A 24,915-nucleotide genomic window follows, 5' to 3' on the forward strand; every position below is an offset into this window, starting at 1 on the left:
GCAGGTCTAGGAAAATCCAACTCATCAATATAAATAACAACAAAGAAACTGGAAGACCACTGATAGAATGATGCCATAATAAAAATCTATGTGCAAAATACCAAAGTTTACCCAGAAAAACATAAACCTATTATAAAAAACACAATTCTGTATAATGGAGAAATAAGCCATGTTTGTGGATTGGAAAACTCAACTTTGCTGGTCTTCTCAAATTGATCTATTAATCGAACACAATCTCAATACAAATCCCAGCAGTATCTTTGACAGAAATAAACAAGTTGATTCTAAAATTAAGATAGAAATGCAAAGAACCAAGAACAGACAAGCCAATCTCAAGAAGAAGGAAGAGTCTAGAGGATTACACTATTTGATAGAAGATTTACTACTGAACTTATTACTGCTTCCCTTGTGACTCAGCTGGTAAAGAAGCCGCCTGCAGTGTGGGAGACTGGGTTGGGAAGATTCCCTGGAGAAGGGAATGGCTACCCACTCCAGTATTCCAGCCTATAGAATTCCATTGACTGTAAAGTCCATGGGGTCATAGTTGGACACAACTGAGCGACTAAACAACAATAATGAGCATAGAAACCGATGGAAGAGACTACAGTCCAAAAAGAGACTCGTATATATACATATATATATACAGTCAATTATTTTTGACAGTGGTGCCAAGGCAGTTCAAAGGGGGAATGAAAAATCCTTTCAACAAATTTTGCTGTTACGACTGGATAAATATATGCCAAAAATAAACATAATACTGGAACTCTACCTTATACTACACACAAAAATAAATTTAAGATGTATCATATATCTTAAAAACAAAAACTTCACAAACAGACCAAGAATACTCATCAGCCAATGATGCAACAGAGCAGATGAAACATGTAACCACAAATTGAAAGTGATGAAACAACTTAAAAGAACTATTGTCTTTATAAAGGAGATCCCAAGGCAAAATACAGGAACCAGAGAAGAGATGACAGGAGATGAAATATGAGATGGCAGAACTTAAGAATATAGTAAAGGGAAAATTTTCATCACACAAAATCAAAATTATAAGCAGCATGTTGAAAGATGAACACTATAGGAAATATAGTTCACAAAACATAAAAATGAAATGTGTTAAAGCAAATCAAACACCACAAAATAAGCTTATGTGAAGCTTATGTTAAGCAGAAGGATGGAATTTTAAAGATAAAAACAGATATTAAGGGATTAGAAACAGAAAAACAAATTAATATCTTAAAAAGTTAGCACCTCCACTAAAAAATTAAAATACAATTTAACCTAATCAGTGACAACAGGGAGAAAGTGCAAATTTAAAAAAAAACCAAAAAAAAAAAAATGACATAAGCATTAAGAATTAAAGTACTCTTAAGAAAGGACTTTGTTCAATTTTATGCAAGTTAGTTTTAGGAAACTCTGATTTGCCAATCCTGACCCTAGAAGAAACAAAAAATCTAAGTGAACCAATGTGCCCTGGAAGACACACCCATAAAAAAAAGTACCAGACCTAGTGTGTCAAAACTTTAAAAAGCATGTAATTCCAATGTTAAACCATTCCAAAGAATGGGAAAAGTAGGAAATTTTGCAAGTGAACTTAAAAAGCTGAACACTAAATTTCAAAATATTTTTCAAGGAAATACTGCATTGAAAAGTTATAAATCAATATCCTTTATAAATATTTTTTCAAATATTCTAAGTAAAATATTTGTAAGAAGCTGGTGGAAATATTTCAAAATAGTGTCAATGACTGAGTGGGGTTTACTGAAGGAATGTGGAATTTGTTCAGTATTACAAAATTCCTTGACTTACTTTCTCATCTTAATAGGTTTAAGGAGAGTCAAATCATGTATTCATAGATATACAAGACTGACAGAACAGTCAGAACTAGAACTGACAGCCAACACCTTACCCCAACATGAGCAAGCAGTAAGACAATAAGTTCACCCTGAAGATGGTGAAATAACATGGACAGAGATCTCCTCTAAGGCATAGACACAGGATGGTTGAAACCTAGGAGAAAAACTCACCTGCAGGCCCCACAAGACAAAAGAAGGCCATAACCAGGGGAATGTGAAGCCTATCACGTGTTGAGGATTCTACTGGCAACAGTAAAATACAAACTCAGTCCAATTACTGACAGTGTTGAAATAAAACACCTCTATAGACACACACAAATGACCTGACAGGAGAGACATGATCATTTCTGGATATGAACGTCATTTACCTCTATATTTACTGTTCTTCTACATGCAACAACGTCTGGCATTCAATAAATAGCTATGAGACAAACAACAATGAAAATACAACCCATTGTCAAGAGATAGAACAGTACACATCCAAAAGTTGGTTTGGATGTTGAGTCCAATGACAATGACACCCGTTACACACTGAGAGGGCTTGAAAAAGTCTATTGCGCATGTATTAAAACTCTCTTAAGGAGGGCATGCAGGACTCCCAAAGCAATCTGAATTGGTTCAGGAAAGTGAAGGAAAAGAGACCTGCACAGATTCTATGATGTTTAGGGGATGGGACTGAGGTGGGAATTTCTATAAAGAGACCAAGGCTTGCATAGTTTGAAATTCCCACTGGTGCCAAAAATCTCAAAATTTTCTCATCAACCCACCCAGGGTGGGGCATAAAGAGAAGGAGAAGTGGTAGGCTTGGAAGTTGTCAAGTCAGACACTGAAAATGGAGTGATGCACAATAATATAAAGGATGGGAAGAAGAAGGTTGAAGTAAATCACTGGAGGAGTCTTAAATTACACTTGAAGTGATAAATTATTATTTGATAGATTGTTGTACTTTAAATATGTGTACTGTATATCCTAGAACAACATTTCTCAACCTAGATACTACTGACTTGGGGGCCAGATGATTCTTTGCTGTGAAGGGCCGCCCTGTATATTGTGGGATGTTAAGATGCACTCTGGACCTCTGCCCACTAGACGCCATAAGAACCCTCCCAGTTGTGATGATTAAAAATGTGTTCAAACACTGCCAAATGTCCTGAAGAAGGCAGAATTTCCCCCTGTTGAGAATCACTTTTCTGAAGCAATCACTAATTTTCCTTTTCTAAAAATGAGCCATAACTAATAAGCTAGTAACGGAGATAAAACAGAATCAAACTCAATTAATGAAAAGGAAAGCAAGAAAAGAGGAAAATGAAACAAAAACACTATGGGCAACAGATAGAAATTTGCAAGGTTTTACACTTAAACTGAGTCATAGCAGCAAATAAATATCAATGTTCTAATCATTTCAATTAAGAGACAGTGATTGCCTTATTGGCTAAAAACACAAGACTCAACTATGTGTTATTTACAAGAAACCTTTTTAAAATATAAAAACTTAGATAGGTTAAAAGCAAAAGGATGGAAGTCATAGTTCATGAAATTACTAATTTAAATAATTTTTTAAAAGCTAGAATGGCTTTATCAATACAAGAGACAAAGTAGACTTCAGAACAAGTACTATTATTAGGGATAAAGAGACATTACATGGTATTAAAGAATATACTATTTGATAATAAAAGAATACTGCAAAAAACACAACAAAAATTGATAGTACTAAGAGGAGAAACAGACAAATCCACAGCTATATTTGGAGAAATAAATACTCCTCTCTCATAAGTATGCAGAAGGAAAATCAGTAAGGAAATAAGAAACCTGAACTACTGACTTGACCTAGGTGATATATAGAGAATATTTTATCCAAACAACAGAATACTCATTCTTTTTAAAGAATACATCAAACAGTCACCAAAATAGATCACCCTCTAGGCTATAAACATACATCAAAATTTAAAAATAACTGAAATAGACTGTCTTCACAGATTAGGAAAATCAAAATTATTAAGAAATTAATTCTCCAAAAATTGAACTGTGTATATATATATACAATGAAATACTAATAAAATACATGATTTATAGGTATTTTTAATGTATTCTGAAATTTGTTTGGTAATATAAGTAACTTGGAATAACCATGACAACTTTAAAATAGCATAACTTTTAAGAAGGCATAAAGCGGGAAGACTTACATGACCTGAGTTCAAAACTGAATTGACAAGAGTCAAAACAAGGTTTTGCTACAAAGATAGCCTGCTGCTGCTGCTAAGTTGCTTCAGTCGTATCCGACTCTGTGCGACCCCACAGACGGCAGCCCACCAGGCTCCCCCGTCCCTGGGATTCTTCAGGCAAGAACAATGGAGTGGGTAGCCATTTCCTTCTCCAATGCATGAAAGTGAAAAGTGAAAGTGAAATTGCTCAGTCGTGTCCGACTCCTAGCGACCCTATGGACTGCAGCCTACCAGGCTCCTCTGTCCATGGGATTTTCCAGGCAAGAGTACTGGAGTGGGGTGCCATTGCCTTCTCTGCAAAGATAGCCTAAAAATAGATAAATGGAATAAAAGAGGGAGTTCTGAAATACCTACATCGGTCAACTGAATTTAGATAAAGGTGCAAGGCAAGTCAGTAGAAACATAACAGTCTTTCCAACAAAGGTTCTGGAAGAATCAGATATTCCTATGCAAGCAAGCAAAGAAACAAACCTTCAATTCATACATTGTATTTACAAAAATTAAATCAAATGGATCATAGGCCAAGATAAAAATCTAAAATTATTTTTGAAAACCTGTAAGAGCCCAAAACTGTAAAAAGTCTAAAGACAAAATACAGAACACTGGATTAGGCAAAGATTTGTTATATATGACACCAAATGCATCATCCATAATGTAAAAAATTGATTAAGTGGACTTCTTTAAAATCAAGAATTTATAAAATTAGTTCAGAACAGTACAAGCTACTACAACAAGCAAAAACAACAACAAACCCTGGACAAAGAGGAAAATCTGATTTTGAGAGTTGCCACATTCTATTATTCAAAAATGTACAGTTTTCAATAAAAATTTATGAAACATGGAAAGAAACTAGTAAGTATGGTTCATATCCAAGGGAAAAAGCAGACAATAGAAACTGCTGAAGAGGTCCAGATATTGGACTTAGCAGACATAGATCTTAAAACAGCCATTTTTAAAATGCTCAAAGAACCAAACAACAAAAAAAAAGATCACGTCTAAAGAATGGAAGGAAAAAATGAGCATTATGTTTTACCAAATAGAGAATAGTAATAAAGAGATAGAAATTGTTTTAAAAGAATCAATGGCAATTTTGGAGTTGAAAAATATAACAGTTGAAAATAAAATTCAATAGAAACACTCAACAGATTTGTACCAGCAGAAGAATTAGTGAATTTGAAGGTAAATCAACTGAAGTTATCCAATCTGAGGAAATGGGGCAGAGAAAGAATCAAGAAAAACCACACAGTCTTAGAGGCCTTTGGGATATCATCAAGACTAACATGAATAATGGGAACTGCAAAAGAAGGAAGAAAGAAGAAAGGAACAGAAGACAATATTTAAAGAAATATGATTAAAAACTTCCCAAACTGGATGAAAATCATTAATCTACACATCCAGGAAGTTCAAACTTTTACTAGGATAAATTCAAAAAGAACCACACCTAGACATATCACTGTCATATGGTTGATAATAAAAAGGAAGGAAGGAAGAACTCTTGAAAGCAGCAAGAAAAAAGTGACTCATTGCTTACAAGGAAGTCTTAATAAGATTCACAGTTGATTTCTCATCAGAAATCAAGATGGCAAGAAGGCACTGGAATAGTATATTCAAGACGATGAAAGAAAAACAAACAAAAAACCTGTCAGTCATGAATCTACAGCCAGAAAAATCATTCCTCAGAAAAGAGGGAGAAATTAAGAGATTCCCAGATAATGTAAAACTGAGAGAATTTTTTGCTAGATCTTCCATCAAGAAATATTAATTGAAATCTCTCAGGGTGAAATGAAAGAATACTAGATGTAATTAAGATTCACATGAAGAAACAAAAGACAATATAAATGTATTAGTTTGTAACTCCTAATTGAAAAGACAACTGCATAGAGCAATAATTATAAATCTGTGTTTATAGGCACACAATATAAAGATTGTGTAAGTTGTAAAATAACAGCATAAGGAGGAGCTAGGAATGGAGCCATACAGGAGCCAGGTTTTTGTAAACTGTATTAGTTTAGACTGCCATAACAGATTATCACAGACTAGGTTAGGTGCCTTAAACAACAGAAATTTATTTTCTTATAGTTCTAAAGGCTAGAAGTCCAAGATCAAGGTGGTATCAGAATTGGTTTCTGGGGAAGCTTCTCTTCCTGCCATGTTGACAGCTAGCCTCTCACTGGGTCATCACACATCCTTTACTCTGTGTACACAAGGACAGAGCTCTCTGGTGTCTCTTCCTCTAAGGATACCAGTCCTATCAAATTAAGAAACCACTCTTATGACCTTATTTAACCTTGATTACCTCTGTAGAGACCCTTTTCCATGTACAGTTGCATTGTGGGTTAGGGCTTCAAAATATTAATTTGGGGGAGATAGAATTCATTCAGTCCATAACATACACTATTGAAATTAAATTGTAGATTTGAACTAGACTGTTTAAATGAGAATGTTAACCCTAGGGCAACTTCTAAGAAAAAACTCAAAATAGTAAGAGACAAAGGAATGCATTCCAGGAAATATTTTTTAACATAAAAGATGGCATTATGGAGGAAGGAGGAAGAATAAAATCTATTCAGTTCAGTTGCTCAGTCGTATCCTACTTTTGGCGACCCCATGAATTGCAGTATGCCAGGCCTCCCTGTCCATCACCACCTCCTGGAGTTTACCCAAACTCATGTCCACTGAGTCAGTGATCCCATCCAGCCATCTCATCCTCTGTCGTCCCCTTCTCCTCCTGCCCTCAATCCTTCCTAGCTTCAGGGTCTTTTCCAATGAGTCAACTCTTCACATCAGGTGGCCAAAGTATTAGAGTTTCAGCTTCAACATCAGTCCTTCCAAAGAACACCCAGGACTGATCTCCTTGCAGTCCTAGGGACTCTCAAGAGTCTTCTCCAACACCACACTTCAAAAGCATCGATTCTTCAGCGCTCAGCTTTCTTCACAGTCCAACTCTCAACATCCATACATGACTACCGGAAAAACCATAGCCTTGAGTAGACAGACCTTTGTTGGCAAAGTAATGTCGCTGCTTTTTAATATGCTATCTAGGTTGGTCATAACTTTCCTTCCAACAAGTAAGCATCTTTTAATTTCATGGCTGCAATCACCATCTGCAGTGATTTTGGAGCCCACAAAAATAAAGTCTGACACTGTTTCCACTGTTTCTCCATCTATTTCCCATGAAGTCATGGGACCAGATGCCATGATCTTACTTTTCTGAACGTTGAGCTTTAAGCCAACTTTTTCACTCTCTTTCTCTCACTTTCATCAGGAGGCTTTTTAGTTCCTCTTCACTTTCTGCCATAAGGGTGGTGTCATCTGCATATCTGAGGTTATTGATATTTCTCCCAGCAATCTTGATTCCAGCTTGGGCTTCTTCCAGCCCAGCATTTCTCATGATGTACCCTGCATATAAGTTAAATAAGCAGGGTGAAAATATACAGCGTTGACGTACTCTTTTTCCTGTTTGGAACCAGTCTGTTGTTCCATGTCCAGTTCTAACTGTTGCTTCCTGACGTGCATACAGGTTTCTCAAGAGGCAGGTCAGGTGGTCTGATATTCCCATCTCTTTCAGAATTTTCCACAGTTTATTGTGATCCACACAGTCAAAGGCTTTGGCATAGTCAATAAAGCAGAAATAGATGTTTTTCTGGAACTCTCTTGCTTTTTCGATGATCCAGAGGATGTTGGCAATTTGATCTCTGGTTCCTCTGCCTTTTCTAAAACCAGCTTGAACATCTGGAAGTTCACAGTTCACGTATTGCTGAAGCCTGGCTTGGAGAATTTTGAGCATTACTTTACTAGCATGTGAGATGAGTGCAATTGTGCAGTAGTTTGAGCATTCTTTGGCATTGCCTTTTTTGGGACTGGAATGAAAACTGACCTTTTCCAGTCCTCTGGCCACGGCTGAGTTTTCCAAATTTGCTGGCGTATTGAGTGCAGCACTTTCACAGCATCATCTTTCAGGATTTGAAATAGCTCAACTGGAATTCCATCACCTCCACTAGCTTTGTTCATAGAGATGCTTTCTAAGGCCCACTTGACTTCACATTCCAGGATATCAGGCTCTAGGTGAGTGATCACACCATCGTGATTATCTGGGTCATGAAGATCTTTTCTGTACAGTTCTTCTGTGCATTCTTGCCACCTCTTCTTCAATATCTTCTGCTTCTGTTGGATCCATAGCATTTCTGTCCTTTATCGAGCCCATCTTTGCATGAAATGTTCCCTTGGTATCTCTAATTTTCTTGAAGAGATCTCTAGTCTTTCCCATTCTGTTGTTTTCCTCTATTTCTTCGCATTGATCGCTGAGGAAGGCTTTCTTATCTCTCCTTGCTATTCTTTGGAACTCTGCATTCAAATGGGAATATCTTTCCTTTTCTCCCTTGTTTTTTGCTTCTCTTCTTTTCACAGCTATTTACACAGGGAAAACAATACAATACAGACATAAATCCGCCTAGTCAATAATTTGATTAAATATAACTAGATTAAACTCTTCAATTAAAAAGCATAGCTTGGCAGAATATATTTAAAAATGATCAAACTAAGCATGGAATTTGCTGAGCTTATGGTCCAGAGGCAATTGTTCTTTCCCAAGCATGTTCTACTTTCCATTTTTGTTCTTGCCAGTCCTTCAGTTACACATTGAAACCTGTATTATCCTCTAGCTGCCTTTTGCCATGAACTGGAATAAAGATCAGAACTATATCTAGCATCCACTCAAAGGAATTCTCTTATTCCAGGTCCCTGTTACAATTAGTTCTCATTCAGTTGTATTCTCTTATCTATCTTGCCATGTATGTATGTATGTATATAGCATATATTGAAAGACACAATCAAACTGCATTGTTTAATCTCCTGAGCACAACCTCAAAAAAAAAAAAATGATCAAACTATATGCTATCCACAAAAGACATAGTTTAGATTCAGAGATACAAACTGGATGAAAATAAAAGGTTGGAAAATACATATTCCACGCACATAGTAACCAAAAGAGAGTTTGAGTGACTACACTAATATCAGAAACAAAAGTTTAAGACAAAAACTGTTACTAAAGACAAAGAAGGATATTTTATAATGATAAAAATGTCCATCCATCAGGAAAATATAACAATTATAGACATATAAACGCTAACAGTAGGGCAAAAACTAGCATAATTTAGGGAAAAAAAGACAATTCAATGATAATAATTGGCAATTTCAATGCCTCAGTTTAAATGATAATTAGAACAACTAGACAGAGAATTAGCAAAGAAAGAGATGACTGGAACAGCACTATAAACCGCCTAGACCTAACAGGGACAGAACAATCCACTTAAAAATAGCAGAACATGCCGACATAGAAAACAGACTTTTGGACTTGGGAAAGAAGGAAGGAGAACGGAGAGAGTAGCATGGAAACATATACACTACCATATATTAAACAGCCAGTGGAAATTTGCTGTATGACTCAGGGAACTCAAACCAGAGCTCTGTGACAGCCTAAAAGGGTGGGATAGGGTGGGAGGTAGGAAGGAGGTTCAAGAGGGAGAGGACATATATATACTTATGGCTGATTGATGTTGATGTATGGCAGAAACCAACACTACATTTTAAAGCAATTATCCTTCAATTAAAAAAATTTATAAATAGCAGAACAAATATTCTTCTCTAAGCACATGAAACATTCTCTAGGATAACCAGATGTTAAACAATAAAACAAGTCTCAAAACAATATTAAAAAGGAGTGACATCATTCTCTGACCATTACAGAAATAAATTAGAAATTAGCAACAAACTCGTATATTCACACATACGTGACACAATTAAATGACTTATACCTAAATGACCAACATGTCAAAGAAGATATCACAAATGAAGTTAGAAAATACTCTGAGATGAATAAAGGTGAAAGCACAACCATACCAAAACTTCTGGGGTGCAGTTAAAGCTGTACTTAAAGGAAAATCTGCACTTGTAAAAATCTACATTACAAAAGATGAAAGATATCAAATCAATAACCTAAACTTCCACTTTAGAAAAAGAAGAGCAAATTTTGCCACGTTTTGAGAGACAAGACCCACATGCCAAGGATCAGAGAGTGGACTTTAGGGCCTGAGGGTGGTTCTGATCTATAGCTAACAAGAAAATGGGTATCTCAGTCATACGACTACAAGGAAATTCACATTTCCAATCACTAAAGAGTTTGGAAAGGGACTATAAATGAGCCTTAGATTCTCTTGCCTGGAAAATCCCATGGATGGAGGAGCCTGGTAGGCTGCAGTCCATGGGGTCGCTAAGAGTCGGACACGACTGAGTGACTTCACTTTCACTTAGATGAGTTTGTAGTCCCTATCAACATTTCGCTTACAGCTTTCTGAGACCCTGAGCAGAGAACCCAGCTAGACTATACCAAAATTTCTGACCCACAGACACTGTGAAGTACCAAATGTATTTTTAAGTTAAAAAAAAAAGTAAATCCAAAGAAAGCAAAAGGAAGAAAGTAATAAAATTAGTACAGAAATCAATGAAACAGAATACAGAAACACAGTACAAAAAAATTAATGAAACCCCAAAGTTCAGTTCAGTTCAGTCGCTCAGTCGTGTCCGACTCTTTGCGAACCCATGAAGTGCAGCACGCCAGGCCTCCCTGTCCATCACCAACTCCCGGAGTTTACCCAAAACCATGTCCATCAAGTCGGTGATGCCATCCAACCATCTCATCCTCTGTCGTCCCCTTCTCCTCCTGCCCCCAATCCTTCCCAGCATTAGGGTCTTTTCCAATGAGTCAACTCTTCACATCAGGTGGCCAAAGTATTGCAGTTTCAGCTTCAACATCAGTCCTTCCAATGAACACCCAGGACTGATCTCCTTTAGGATGGACTGGTTGGATCTCCTTGCAGTCCAAGGGACTCTCAAGAGTCTTCTCCAACACCACAGTTCAAAAGCATCAATTCTTCAGCACTCAGCTTTCTTCACAGTCCAACTCTCACATCCATACATGACCACTAGAAAAACCATAGCCTTGACTAGACGGACCTTTGTTGGCAAAGGAATGTCTCTGCTTTTAAATATGCTATCTAGGTTGGCCATAACCTTCCTTCCAAGGAGTAAGCGTCTTTTAATTTCATGGCTTCAATCACCATCTGCAGTGATTGTGGAGTCCCCAAAAATAAAGTCTGACACTGTTTCCACTGTTTCCCCATCTATTTCCCATGAAGTCATGGGACCAGATGCCATGGTCTTAGTTTTCTGAATGTTGAGCTTTAAACCAAATTTTTCACTCTCCTCTTTCACTTTCATCAAGAGGCTCTTTAGTTCTTCTTCACTTTCTGCCATAAGGGTGGTGTCATCTGCATATCTGAGGTTATTGATATTTCTCCCAGCAATCTTGATTCCAGCTTGGGCTTCTTCCAGCCCAGGGTTTCTCATGATGTACTCTGCATATAAGTTAAATAAGCAGGGTGAAAATATACAGCCTTGATGTACTCCTTTTCCTATTTGGAACCAGTCTGTTGTCCCATGTTCAGTTCTAACTGTTGCTTCCTGACCTGCATACAGGTTTCTCCAGAGACAGGTCAGATTGTCTGGTATTCCCATCTCTTTCAGAATTTTCCACAGTTTATTGTGATCCACACAGTCAAAGGCTTTGGCATAGTCAATAAAGCAGAAATAGATGTTTTTCTGGAACTCTCTTGCTTTTTTGATGATCCAGTGGATATTGGCAATTTGATATCTGGTACCTCTGTCTTTTCTAAAATGAGCTTCAACATCTGGAAGTTCACGGTTCACATATTGCTGAAGCCTGGTTTGGAGAATTTTGAGCATTACTTTACTAGTGTGTGAGATGAGTGCAATTGTGCAGTAGTTTGAGCATTCTTTGGCATTGCCTTTCTTTGGGATTGGGATGAAAACTGACCTTTTCCAGTCCTGTGGCCACTGCTGAGTTTCCCAAATTTGCTGGCATATCGAGTGCAGCACTTTCACAGCATCATCTTTCATGATTTGAAATAGCTCAACTGTAATACCATCACCTCCACTATCTTTGTTCGTAGTGATGCTTTCTAAGGCCCACTTGACTTCACAGTTAGTTCTTTGAAAAAACCAAGAAAATTAGATTGACCAACCAAGGAAAAAAGTGAGAAAACTGAAATAATTATAATTGAAGACATTACCACTAATATTTTAGAAGTAAAAAGGATTAAAAGAGAAGAATATGAATAATCAACATAGATAAAACCTAAGTCATTGTTGTTTAGTCTCTAAGTCGTGTTCAACTCTTTTTGCAACCTCATGAACTGCAGCCCACCAGGCTCCTCTGGCCGTGGGATTTCCCAGGCAAGAATACTGGAGTGGACAGCCATTTCCTTCTGTAGGGGATCTTCCTGACTCAGGGATAGAACCAGCATCTCCTGCTTGGGAGGCAGATTCTTTACCACTGAGCCATCTGGAAAGCCCCAAACCTAAGTAGCCTACATGAAACAGAAAAAAATTTTAAAAAACACAAACTACCAATACTAACATAAGAAGTAAAAATCTAACCTATAGACCTATATAACAATGGAAGAGAATGAATTAGTAATAAAAAAAATTTTTCCCCCAAAGAAAAGTCCAGGGCTATATGTCTTTATGGTGAATTGTACCAAACATTAATGAAAAATTAACATCGATATTTCTTAAATTCTTCCAAAACATAGAAGGGAACACTTTCCAATTCATTCTATGAATCAAATATTATTCATGCACCAAAAGCAGAAAAAGATACTGCCAGAAAAAATATGTAAACCAATATCTCTTATAAATACAGAGACAGTTTTAGTGAAGTTGCAGAATATAAGATCAATATACAAAAATTAATTGTATTTTTATAACTTTGTAGTGAATATTCCAAAAATTAAGAAAATAATTAAGCTACAACAGCATAAAAATAAAATACTTAGGAATAAATTTAGCACAAGTAGCTTGATAATTGCACACTAAAAATCCACAAAACTTTGTTGAAAGAAATTAAAGAACAACTAAATATATATACACCCATGGCTAATTCATGTTGATGTATGGCAGAAACCAACACAATATTGTAAAGCAATTATCCTCCAATTAAAAAAAAACACCTAAATAAATAGATGTCTCATGTTTCATGGATTGGAATATATTATATTATTTACAGTAATGCTCTCCAAATGGTTAACAGATCTGAAGCAAACTATCAAAATTCCAATGTCTTTTAATGTAAAAATACACATGAAAATGTGAAGAAACCAGAATATCCAAAACAATTAGAGAAAAAGAACACAGGAGGAGTCACATTGCCTGATTTCAAAACTCACTAAAGTACAGCTATACCAATTTTATGCCAGTGTAGAACTGGCATAAAAATAGACATAAAGATCAATAAACTACAAATGAGAAGTAAACCCATATATCTGTGGTCAGCTGATTTATGTCTAGAGTGCTAAACAACTGAGAAAAAGAATAAACTTTATAACAAATGGTGCTGGAACAACTGTATATCCACATGCGAAAGACTGAAACTGGACACCTACCTTACACCATTTACAAAAATTAATTCAAATACATCAGACCTACATGTAAAATTAAAACCATAAAACCCTTTGAAGAACATATAGAAGTAAATTTCCGTGACTCTGGATTAGGTAAAGGTGGCGCTAGTGGTAAAGAACCTGCCTGTCAATGCAGAAGATATAAGAGACGTGGGTTTGATCCCTGAGTCAAGAAGATCCCCTGGAGGGGGCATGGCAACCCATGCCAGTATTCTTGCCTGGAGGATCCCATGGACAGAGGAGCCTGGAGGGCTATGGTCCATAGGGTGGCAAAGAGTCGGACACAACTGACACTACTTAGCGTGCGTGTACAATGGTTTGTTAAACATGTCACTTAAAGTAAATAACCAAAGAGGAAACAGATAAACTAGACTTCAATAAAACTAAAAATTTTTGTGAATCAAAGGACACTATCCACAAATTGAAAGGGTAATGCACAGAACGGGCATTATCTCTATTTGCAAAGCAGAAATAGAGACACAGAAGTAGAGAAAAACACATGGATACCAAGTAGGAAGTGGCGTGGGATGAATTGGGAGATTGGGATTGACATATATACACGGTTGATACTATGTATAAAATAGATAACTAATGAGAACATATAACATAGCACAGGGGACTCTACTCAGTGCTCTGTGGTGGCCTAGATGGGGAGGAAATCCACAGAGGAGGAGATCAATGTATATGTATGGCTGATTCAAGCAAACACCGTAAAGCAACTATACTCTCATAAAAATTAGTTTAAAAAATAAAAAGGAAAATATGTGTGGCAAGGATGTGGAGAAACTGGATCCCTGTACTTTGCTGGTGGGAATATAAAATGGTGCCACTGCTGCAGTACTCTTGCCTGGAAAATCCCATGAACGGAGGAGCCTGGTGGGCTGCAGTCCATGGGGTCACTGAGTCGGACACGACTGAGCGACTCCACTTTCACTTTTCACTTTCATGCCCTGGAGAAGGAAATGGCAACCCACTCCAGTACTCTTGCCTGGAGAATCCCAGGGACAGGGGAGCCTGGTGGGCTGCTGTCTATGGGGTCGCACAGAGTCAGACACAACTGAGGCGACTTAGCAGCAGCAGGAGCAGCTGTGGAAAAACTTTTGGAGTTTCTCAAAAAGTTAAACAAAGTAACCATGTGATATAGCAATTCCACTCACAGATACATACCCATGACAACTGAAAACATATGTTCACACAAGAACTTGTACATCAACTTCAAGATGTAGAAATAAGTCAAAGGTCCACCAACAGACAAATGGATAATTAAATTATGGTTCATTTGTACTTGAATGCTACTCAGCAACATACAAGAATGAACTATTAATCCATGGGTCAAGATAGACTTATCTCAAAATAATTATGCCAATGAAAGAAGCCACCATAAAAGAGAAAAGAGTATATACTGCATGAATCCATTTATATAAAATTCTAGAAAATTCAACCTAATCTCTAGGGACAGAGATCATGTCCTTGGTTGCCTGGGGATGAGGGTTAGAGTCGGGAAGTATGGGAGAAAAGAATTATAATGGGTCAAGAAGAAACGTTTAGGGGTAATAGATATATTCATTATCCTGATTTTGGTGATGGTTATATACATCTGTCAAAACTTATCAAGTTGTGTACTTTCAATACATGCAGTCTACTGTTTTTTAATTATACTTCATTAAGCTGTTCAAATAATTAGAAGAAGACAAAAGTCCCAATTAAAAGATGGGCAAAATATTTGAACAGATACTTCACCAAAGAATAGATACAGATGGCAAATAAGCACATGAAAAGATGTTTAACATTATTAATCATTCAGTTCAGTTCAGTTGCTCAGTCGTGTCTGACTCTTTGCAACCCCATGAACCACAGCATGCCAGGCTTCCCTGTCCATTACCAACTGCCAGAGTCTACCCAAACCCATGTCCATTGAAATGCAAATTAAAGTCACAATGAGATACTGCTAGACACCTACAAAATGACTCCCCCCCACCCCACCCACAAAGAAAGATAAAACAAGGGGTTAGAAGGAATACATATTGACTGTAATTTTCATATATTGTTGGTGTGAATGCAAAATTATATAACCACTTGGGAAAATGGTTTGGAAATCTCTATTAAACACACACTTACCATACAACTCATATTCTTCACTTTTAATATTTATCTCAAATAAATGAAAGCATAAGTACACACAAAGATATGTAGGTTATTTATAACAAGCTGAAACCTAGAAACATTTCAAATGTTTGTCAACTGGGAATGGATAAACAAAATGTGGTACATCCATACAGTAGACTCCTCAATAAAAAAAACTACTCATAAGTACAGTAATATGACTGTATTTCAAAATAATATAAAAGGAAGAAGATACAAAAAAGTTATATATGGTATAATTTCATTTATTCTGGATGAAGCAAAATCATGGGTAAAAATATCAGATCACGGCTGACAGGGGTTAGGATGTTGGGGAAATCGATTATGAAGTGTCACAAGAAAACTTTTTCTGGTGTTGAAGACATTCCATATCTTTAATGTGTTCATAATTAGTGAAAGTGAAAGAGGAGAGTGAAAAAGTTGGCTTAAAGCTCAACGTTCAGAAAACTAAGATCATGGTATCTGGTCCCATGACTTCATGGGAAATAGATGGGGAAACAGTGGAAACAGTGTCAGACTTTATTTTGGGGGGCTCCAAAATCACTGCTGATGGTGATTGCAGCCATGAAATTGAAAGACACTTACTCCTTGGAAGGAAGGTTATGACCAACCTAGATAGCATATTAAAAAGCAGAGACATTACTTTGCCAACAAAGGTCTGTCTAGTCAAGGCTATGGTTTTTCCGGTGGTCATGTAGGGATGTGAGAGATGGACAGTGAAGAAAGCTGAGCGCCGAAGAATTGATGCTTTTGAACTGTGGTGTTGGAGAAGACTCTTGAGAGTCCCTTGGACTGCAAGGAGATCCAACCAGTCCATTCTAAAGGAGATCAGTCCTGGGTGTTCATTGGAAGGACTGATGTTGAAGCTGAAACTGCAATACTTTGGCCACCTGATGTGAAGAGTTGACTCATTGGAAAAGACCCTGATGCTGGGAAGGATTGGGGGCAGGAGGAGAAGGGGACGACAGAGGATGAGATGGCTGGATGGCATCACTGACTCGATGGACATGGGTTTGGGTAAACTCCGGGAGTTGGTGATGGGCAGGGAGGCCTGGCGTGCTGCGATTCATGGGGTTGCAAAGAGTTGGACATGACTGAGCGACTGAACTGAACTGAATCAATGATTCTCATCTATGTAAACAATAGCCAGCTGGAACATTTAATGAAAAAAAAAATCCCATTTATAATGGCAACACAAAAAGATAAAATGCCTATGAAAATTAACACAAGACATATTAAGGAAAAATTTTAAAATTAACTAAAGATAGCAAAATTTAACAAATGGAAAGACATACATATTTTACGTAGGGAGAACCAAGATCATACCGATGTCAATTTTATCTAACCTAATTAGAAATAATGTAATCCCAGTAATATTACCAATATTTTTCTAAACTAGTTAATTTTAAAAATTCATATAAAACAATATTTAGAGAATTCTTCAAATGGAAAAGTATAGAAGAGAAATTATCTATTTGATTTCATACGTATTATAAATCCCACTAATGCATAAAGAGATCAACAGAGTCAAAGAAAAAAATAAAATTCAGAAATAGAGATAGATATTATACAACAAAAGTGGCATCTCAAACTAGAGGGGGAAAGAGAACAGTCAATAAATGTTTTTGGAACAATGAGATTCACATATCACACTTCAAACAAGGATAAATTCCAAATGGATCAAGATTTAAATATAAAACATGAAACCATAAAAATACTGAAATAAAACATGGAAGGATTCCATCATAGGCTTGTGTAGGGAAAAGCCAATCTAAATATAAACCAAAATATCCCAATTTTTTTAATTGTTGTATTTTACTACATAAAACTAAAAGAAAATTTAAGCATGAAAGAATAGCATTAAACAAAGAAAAATATAAATATTAAAACTGAGTTAAAATATTTGCAACAAATACCCAAAAAAGGAATTTATCTCCCAAATATATAAAGTGCTCCTACAGTTTGATAAAAGCCAGTAAGAAAATGACCAAAGAATATAAAAGGAAGTATAAATTACTTTTAAATACATGAAACTACTCATAAATAAAATGCTGTTTTAAAACTACACTGAGATACTATTTTTCACTTATCAGATTGTCAAAAATCCAAAAGCGTGATGCAATCGCTCGGTGAGGCTGAAGGAAAAGAGTGACTTTCATATATTGCTGGTGGGAATGTAAATTGTTACAAGCCCTAGGGAGGGCAATTTAGTAATATCTATTAAAATCACAAATGCATATGCCCTCTGACCCAGCTATTCCACTTCTGGGAATGTATCCTACAGTTATACTAGGACACATGCAAAATGATATTCACGAATATCTATTGCAGCATTGTTGGTAATAGCAAGAGATTGGAAGCAACCCAAATCTTCCATCAATAGGGGACTGGTTTTTTCATTTAGCTTGCTTTTACTACTTCAAAGTGGGGAGGAAAAAAAAAAAGGGTGCCCTGGTTCCTAAGGCTAGAGATGAGCTGACTGGTTATTTAATTCCATTCCTCATTATTCTGCACTGCCCTTCAATCCTGCTGGTCCTTCCAAGGTAGTGGAGCCCTCTCAAGTGGGAGATGGCCTCAGACAACTTGAGAACATAAGGGTCATGGGAGGAATGGTCAGAAGAGGCAACAATGCAAAAAAACACTCTACCTTCTACCCATTATTATACCAGAACATCTCCTTGCTGGGGTAACTTGAGGGGATAACAGAGGGTAGGTGGGAACTTCCCCTATATCTAAGATGTGCCACTAATATTTTTATAAAATCTTGCTTTTTTAATTGGAGCAAGATAAGACTAATACTGCTTAAGATGTATGCTTGTCTATTTCAGCAAAGTGGTCCATTTTTTTCGTTAACATTCTACAACTAGGAGGAAATACATGATGGTATTTTTTCTCCAGGTACCGATGTTGATGAATAGTCCTTGAAACCATAATCAGGACAAAAATATTTGCCCACTGACAGCTTTCTAACCTCAGACAAAATATCTGGAAGATAAAAATAGTGTCCTGAGTGAGGCTGTACAAACTAAGACTATAAAAATGCTGGAAAATGCTAAAGTGAGAGGTTTTTCTTCATCTACATTTACCTTTATTTCTTGTTAAGAACTGCATTTTTGTTAAAAAAAAAATTGTTGTCACTGTTTCCTTGTTGCTTGTCTGCTGGCCTTGATTTTTAATTTGGGTAAACACAAATTCTTCAAAATCCATTCAGAGAAAAGGAGAGGAATCACCCTGAACTACAGATGCAAGAATTTTGCTGGATGGTCCTAGTTTGAATAGAATTCACTTTGTGTAAAAAGGCTCATTTTAAGTGGGTCAATCTGTATTCGTTGTACCACTTGAAACACTGAGGACACACTTTTGTGTATCTAGTGTTTGGGGACTTTTTGGGAACACACTATATTTATACTCTATTAAACTGGGTCAGCTCCTTTGTTGGGACAATCCCAGAGGGAGCTATACATTTCACCTAAAGATAGCAAGAGGAATGCTGGTATTTTACTCAGTTGTCTATCCCAACTCATTCTGCTGAAGTCTAACCTAGTAATGTCCTGTGTTCCAGTGGATAAACAGTGAATCATTCATTTAAAGAGATTTCTTTAGTGTCTAGTGTAAGTTGTTCATTGTGTTTGGTGTTATGGGAAATATGAATCCATCTGTCACGGAGACCTCTCTCTAAAAAGGTAGTAAAGCATATATTCATAATTACAAAAAGGGCAGAAAGATGAGTTAGGTAAGGCTGTTGAGTCAGAGATTCAGACAAGTTACTCAAAAGAAAGTGTCCTACAGGAAGGTAGAAACAGACTGACACCGAAAAGAGCTCAAGCATACACACACACACACACACACACACACACACACACACACACACAAAGATTTTAGGTTTTGGTGGTAGCAGAGGAAACTAGAAATAAAAATAAACAAGATCTTGACTCACACACAGATCTTCCTGATTAAAACAAATAACAAACAAGATGTGGCTTCTGACACTTTTCAGCATGTGTGTGCTGTCATGTCTGACTCTTTGGGACCCCATGGACTGCAGCCCACCAGACTCCTTGGTCCATGGGATTTTCCCGGTAAAAATACTGGAGTGGGTTGCCATTTCCTTCTCCAGGGCGTCTTCCCAAACCAGGCATCAAACCCACATCTAAGGCATATCCTGCATTGGCAGGTGGATTCTTTACCACTGTGCCACCTGGGAAGCCCCCTTTTTTTAAGTATACTTTGACTATGCCAAAGTCTTTGACTATGTGGATCACAATAAACTGTGGAAAATTCTGAAAGAGATGGGAATACCACACCACCTGACCTGTGTCTTGAGAAACCTGTATGCAGGTCAGGAAGCAACAGTTAGAACTGGACGTGGAACAACAGACTGGTTCCAAATAGGAAAAGGAGTACGTCAAGGCTGTATATTGTCACCCTGCTTATTTAACTTATATGCAGAGTACATCACGAGAAATGCTGGGCTGGATGAAGCCCAAGCTGGAATCAAGATTGCCAGGCGAAATATCAATAACCTCAGATATGAAGATGACACCACCCTTATGGCAGAAAGTGAAGAGGAACTAAAGAGCCTCTTGATGAAAGTGAGAGAGCAGAATGAAAAAGTTGGCTTAAAGCTCAACATTCAGAAAACTAAGATCATGGCATCTGGTCCCATGACTTCATGGGAAATAGATAGGGAAACAGTGTCAGACTTTATTTTTGTGGGCTCCAAAATCACTGCAGATGGTGATTGAAGCCATGAAATTAAAAGACGCTTACTCCTTGGAAGGAAAGTTATGACCAACCTAGACAGCATATTAAAAAGCAGAGACATTGCTTTGCCAACAACGGTCGTCTAGTCAAGGCTATGGTTTTTCCAGTGGTCATGTATGGATGTGAGAGTTGGACTGTGAAGAAAGCTGAGCGCCGAAGAATTGATGCTTTTGAACTGTGGTGTTGGAGAAGACTCTTGAGAGCCCCTTGGACTGCAAGGAGATCCAACCAGTCCATCCTAAAGGAGATCAGACCTCAGTGTTCATTGGAAGGACTGATGTTGAAGCTGAAACTCTAATACTTTGGCCACCTGATGCAAAGAGTGGACTGATTGGAAAAGACCCTGATGCTGGGAAGGATTGAGGGCAGGAGGAGAAGGGGACAACAGAGGATGAGATGGCTGGATGGCATCACTGACTCGATGGACATGAGTTTGGGTAAACTCCAGGAGTTGGTGATGGACAGGGAGGCCTGGCGTGCTGTGATTCATGGGGTGGCAAAGAGTCGGACACAACTGAGAGACTGAACTGAACTAACTCAAAAATTATTTTTATAATATTTATATAAATAAAAATATCATCAGAACATCATCAAAACTATGGTGATGGACTGAACTTTGCATGTAATAGGCTACAGATTTAGAGAGTTCACTGTTTCTTGCAGCATCTAGTTCCACACACTCAGGGAATAATACTAAATTCTGGTTTTGTATTTTAATTAGGGCACTAACAGATGAACAAATTAAAACAGTGTCTAAAATTCAGGTTAGGGGAAGAATGCCAATTCAAATGAGTTGTTCACCTTTGAAAAAAGAAAGTTTAACCCATTGAGAGCTATCTTAAAATTATCATGGTGTTTATTTATTGTTATTATTATGTCATATTATTTATTGTTATTCTAGAAACCATCAATAGGGAAGTCACAGTGCAATTCCAAGGAACCAGTTTGTAGCTTATGCTGCAGAATGGCTTGCTAGCAATGACAGCTGTTCAGGCACAAGCTAAGGTGCTTTACATATTTGTGAGCAACGTAAGGAGCAGTGGAATGACATGTGATTAGAGATGCTACAGATGTGATGCTTCTCAAACTCAAAGGTGCATTTGAATCACCCAGAGTCTTATAAAATGCTTCCAGTCAGCAAATATACTATGAGCACCAAGGATACAGAGAATTTTCCTTCACTATACAGAAATTTTTGAATTAGATAAAATTTAAATTCCTTCCATTTTGAAAAGTCCATTATTTTGTCATTTATTTGCGTCTCAATGCAAAGTATTTAATAGGCGCTATGAAACTAAATGAAAGTCAGGGTCCCCGAAATATTAAATTCCACAAACAGGAGAATGCATAGCACATTTGGAGTACAACAGTTTGATCACAAGGAATGTTACTGTTAGGAGAAACATTGTAGAAATAAGCCAGTCCAAGTTTCTGCAGTAAATATTAAGAATGCTCTGTATCCTCGGGATACTGGTCCAGATACTGCATTCACCTGTAAGTAACATAGCCTTAAGATAGTGGATTAAATATATACATATGTTTATTTTTCCCTGTAAATAAAAAAGGTCCAGAATTAGACAGCCCAGGGTTGGTATGACAGTTCCATGAAGTCAGAGACTCAATCTCTTTCTGTCTTTCTGTTTAACCAACTTCAGAGCTAACATCCACCCTCAATATTAACATTCAGAAAAGTTACTGGAGTTTCAGCAATATGGTCACATTCCAGCATCAGAAAGGGGAATGAAGAAATTGCTCCTTTTGAAAGAAACAACACAAAAGACACATAAGCTTCTGCTTTTGTCTCATAAGGCAGAATTTGGTCACATGACATAATGCAACTCCTAAGAAACCTGGGAAAGGTGAATTTCTGAGTTAAGCAGATGGTCTAGGGTTTTGTTCCTAAGAAATAATGCATGGGTTGGTAGACACACTGGGAGTCATCTAATAGTCTCTACTAAAAATGGTGAGTCAAGAAATAATTTTGAGTTGAAAGAGGATACCTGCAGAGCATTAGTTTTGAAACATCAACATGGAAGTAATACAAAGAATGAATTAAAGGCTGAGACAGTCTGTAGTCAAGATGGCTGGTTTCTAGATGGAGGAGAAACCTGGGGATGTTGGACTAAACCAGAGAATTAACAGATGAATTGGAAAGAGAAGGGATTACAGGATGGTCATTACAAAGCTAAGATTGACCTGTGGTTGACCTAGATAGAAAGGGAGAGAGAGGAGCCTAGATTACCTGTGAGGTTTAGGACCTAGGTGCCTTAGAAAATGACAGAATCAACAGCAGAAACAGAGATGGCAAAAATAAAGCCAATGTGTTGAGGCAGAAAATGAGTTTTGTTTCAGATACACAGGGTTAGCTGTGATAAAGGAGCATCCAAGAAGAGATGTGGAAATGTCTAGACCCCTCATGGCTAAGAGTATAAGCTCTAGCTCAGGAGACAATTGAGTGTTGAAGGAATGGCTTTTAAGGTTTTTCATATACTCCACACTTCCACTTGAATGTGTATTAGTCATCTTACACTTTATGTGTCCAAAACAGAATTCTCAACCACCTTCACTCCACTTGAGGCACTGAGAACACAGAGAAGCTTGGTCTGTTTTAATATTCATTTCAACAAAATACTAATGCACAGGTAAATATACCGAAAATAAGTAAGGATAAAATTCTAAAGTCAAATGGAAATTGATATTATCAACTCTGAGAACAGTCCCTTCTGAATTTTGAATAATTTCCTACAATGCAGTCTTTGGATGCCTTCAAATTTAATTTATCCATCTGCTTAAGGTAATGATAACCCATAAAAGTAAAGTATCCCAAAATAACCAGTTTCCACAGCACTCTCCTTGTGGACACACTCAATTTTCCAAATATCAACTCTATACACATCTGTTCATTGAAGTGTAGACAAAGTTTCCTGCTTTTTCTCTAAGAATATGATTTTCCCTTGACAATTTCTTTCTAATGCCAGAGGTCAAGGCATATATTAACCCATTCTGAACCTGCCTTCAAGTGGGTAATGAAAGATTCCTAGAACAAGAGCCTTGACCTTAGCCGAGCTGCATCTTTAAAATTGGATTGGATTCTCCTCTGTCTTCCTTTGTTCTTTTAGGCTTCAACCAGAGAAAGAAGCCAATTGAGCTCCTGGGACATATTAATTACAACATGTTTTGGCCAACCATGTCTTGGTGTTTCATTCTGTTCATGTCACCCTTTTATTGTCCTACACCACAGAACATCACATGGATCAACTCTCTGGGAATCTCCTATTTGCAATTAGCCAGAAGACAACCAACCTCACGTGGGTGGGGAACTCCTGGGATGTTAAGTCACAATACAGAGGATTCCTTTTCTACATTCCTAAAGTGCACGACACCCCACAGACAAGTGGATAAAGGCCAGACCATTCTCCACAGGCATTCTGGTCTTTGGGCAAAGAGTGAAACTCATCACCAAAGCAGAAAGCTGGAACTGTTTTGAAAACTCTAAAAATAAAATACAGCTTGCTTGTTAATAATGTCACACTGATGCACAGAGATTTGTGATGAACAAAGTGCTCTTGCTTTATACTCACCATCCTTTAAGACAGGCACGGTGAGAGCTACATTCTTGCAGAGATGAGAACAGGATGCTGAGTGACTGGCTCAAGGCTACACAGGTGACACTTCAGCAGAACTGAGACAGGTCCTCCATTCTTAACCTCTCTTTTCTTTTCCCTCCGGTAAAATAATCTACTGGTGTTTACTTACACACCAGGTGGTGTAGTAGACTCCTCTAAGCTAAGGTTGTCAAATATGTGAGCTTCATAGACTCGAACTGCATGCCTGAATTTATTCCATTCCTTTCTCCCACTCATACAAACAGCATTTCCTTCTCACCCTCAAAACACCTTTAGTCTAGGCTAAGACTTCACCATTTACACATGGCTGCCAGACTACTCATGTTACTCCTTGCACAGCTTCATCCTCCACTACTTCATCCATCTGCACTGAAGATAGAGGTTATTGCTCCTTCCTTATAACTCTCTTAACATCATAGTTAATCATGTACTCACACTGAGATAACAGACCTAGGGAGCTAGCACAGAGTCCAGGACATTGTGTGTATTCAATACATGTCATCAATGCTGCTGCTGATGGCTCTTCTCTCAGTATTTTAACTCAAATTATAAAGGATACTTTCTTTGTATTTGGCACAATATCCATCACACGGTAAGAAATCATTAGATATTTATTTAATGATATGTTATCAATACAGTTATTAGATAGTAATAAAGGCAATATTTATATTAGTTTATAAAGGGGCATGAAGAGATGGATATAAGTGACTGTAGCAGTGGTTGTTTTCAAGTCTTGTAGCTAAATCACAAGCACATAGTATTT

General features: G+C 37.3%; 1 long non-coding RNA gene across 2 annotated transcripts in view; it reads right to left on the reverse strand.

Annotated features, from left to right (window-relative positions):
- Positions 1-24,523, reverse strand: part of LOC145526210 (uncharacterized) — a 49,747-nt gene extending 25,224 nt beyond the window's left edge. For both annotated transcript variants that reach the window (XR_014068764.1, XR_014068765.1), the window contains exon 1: positions 24,108-24,523. This is a non-coding gene — a long non-coding RNA (uncharacterized LOC145526210). The remainder of the gene's footprint in view (positions 1-24,107) is intronic.
- Between the last annotated feature and the right edge of the window lie 392 nt (positions 24,524-24,915).

The sequence above is a fragment of the Giraffa tippelskirchi genome, chromosome 11, assembly GCF_054371585.1.
Source record: "Giraffa tippelskirchi isolate mGirTip1 chromosome 11, T2T-mGirTip1v1.2.pri, whole genome shotgun sequence".
NCBI classification, from domain to species: Eukaryota; Metazoa; Chordata; class Mammalia; order Artiodactyla; family Giraffidae; genus Giraffa; species Giraffa tippelskirchi.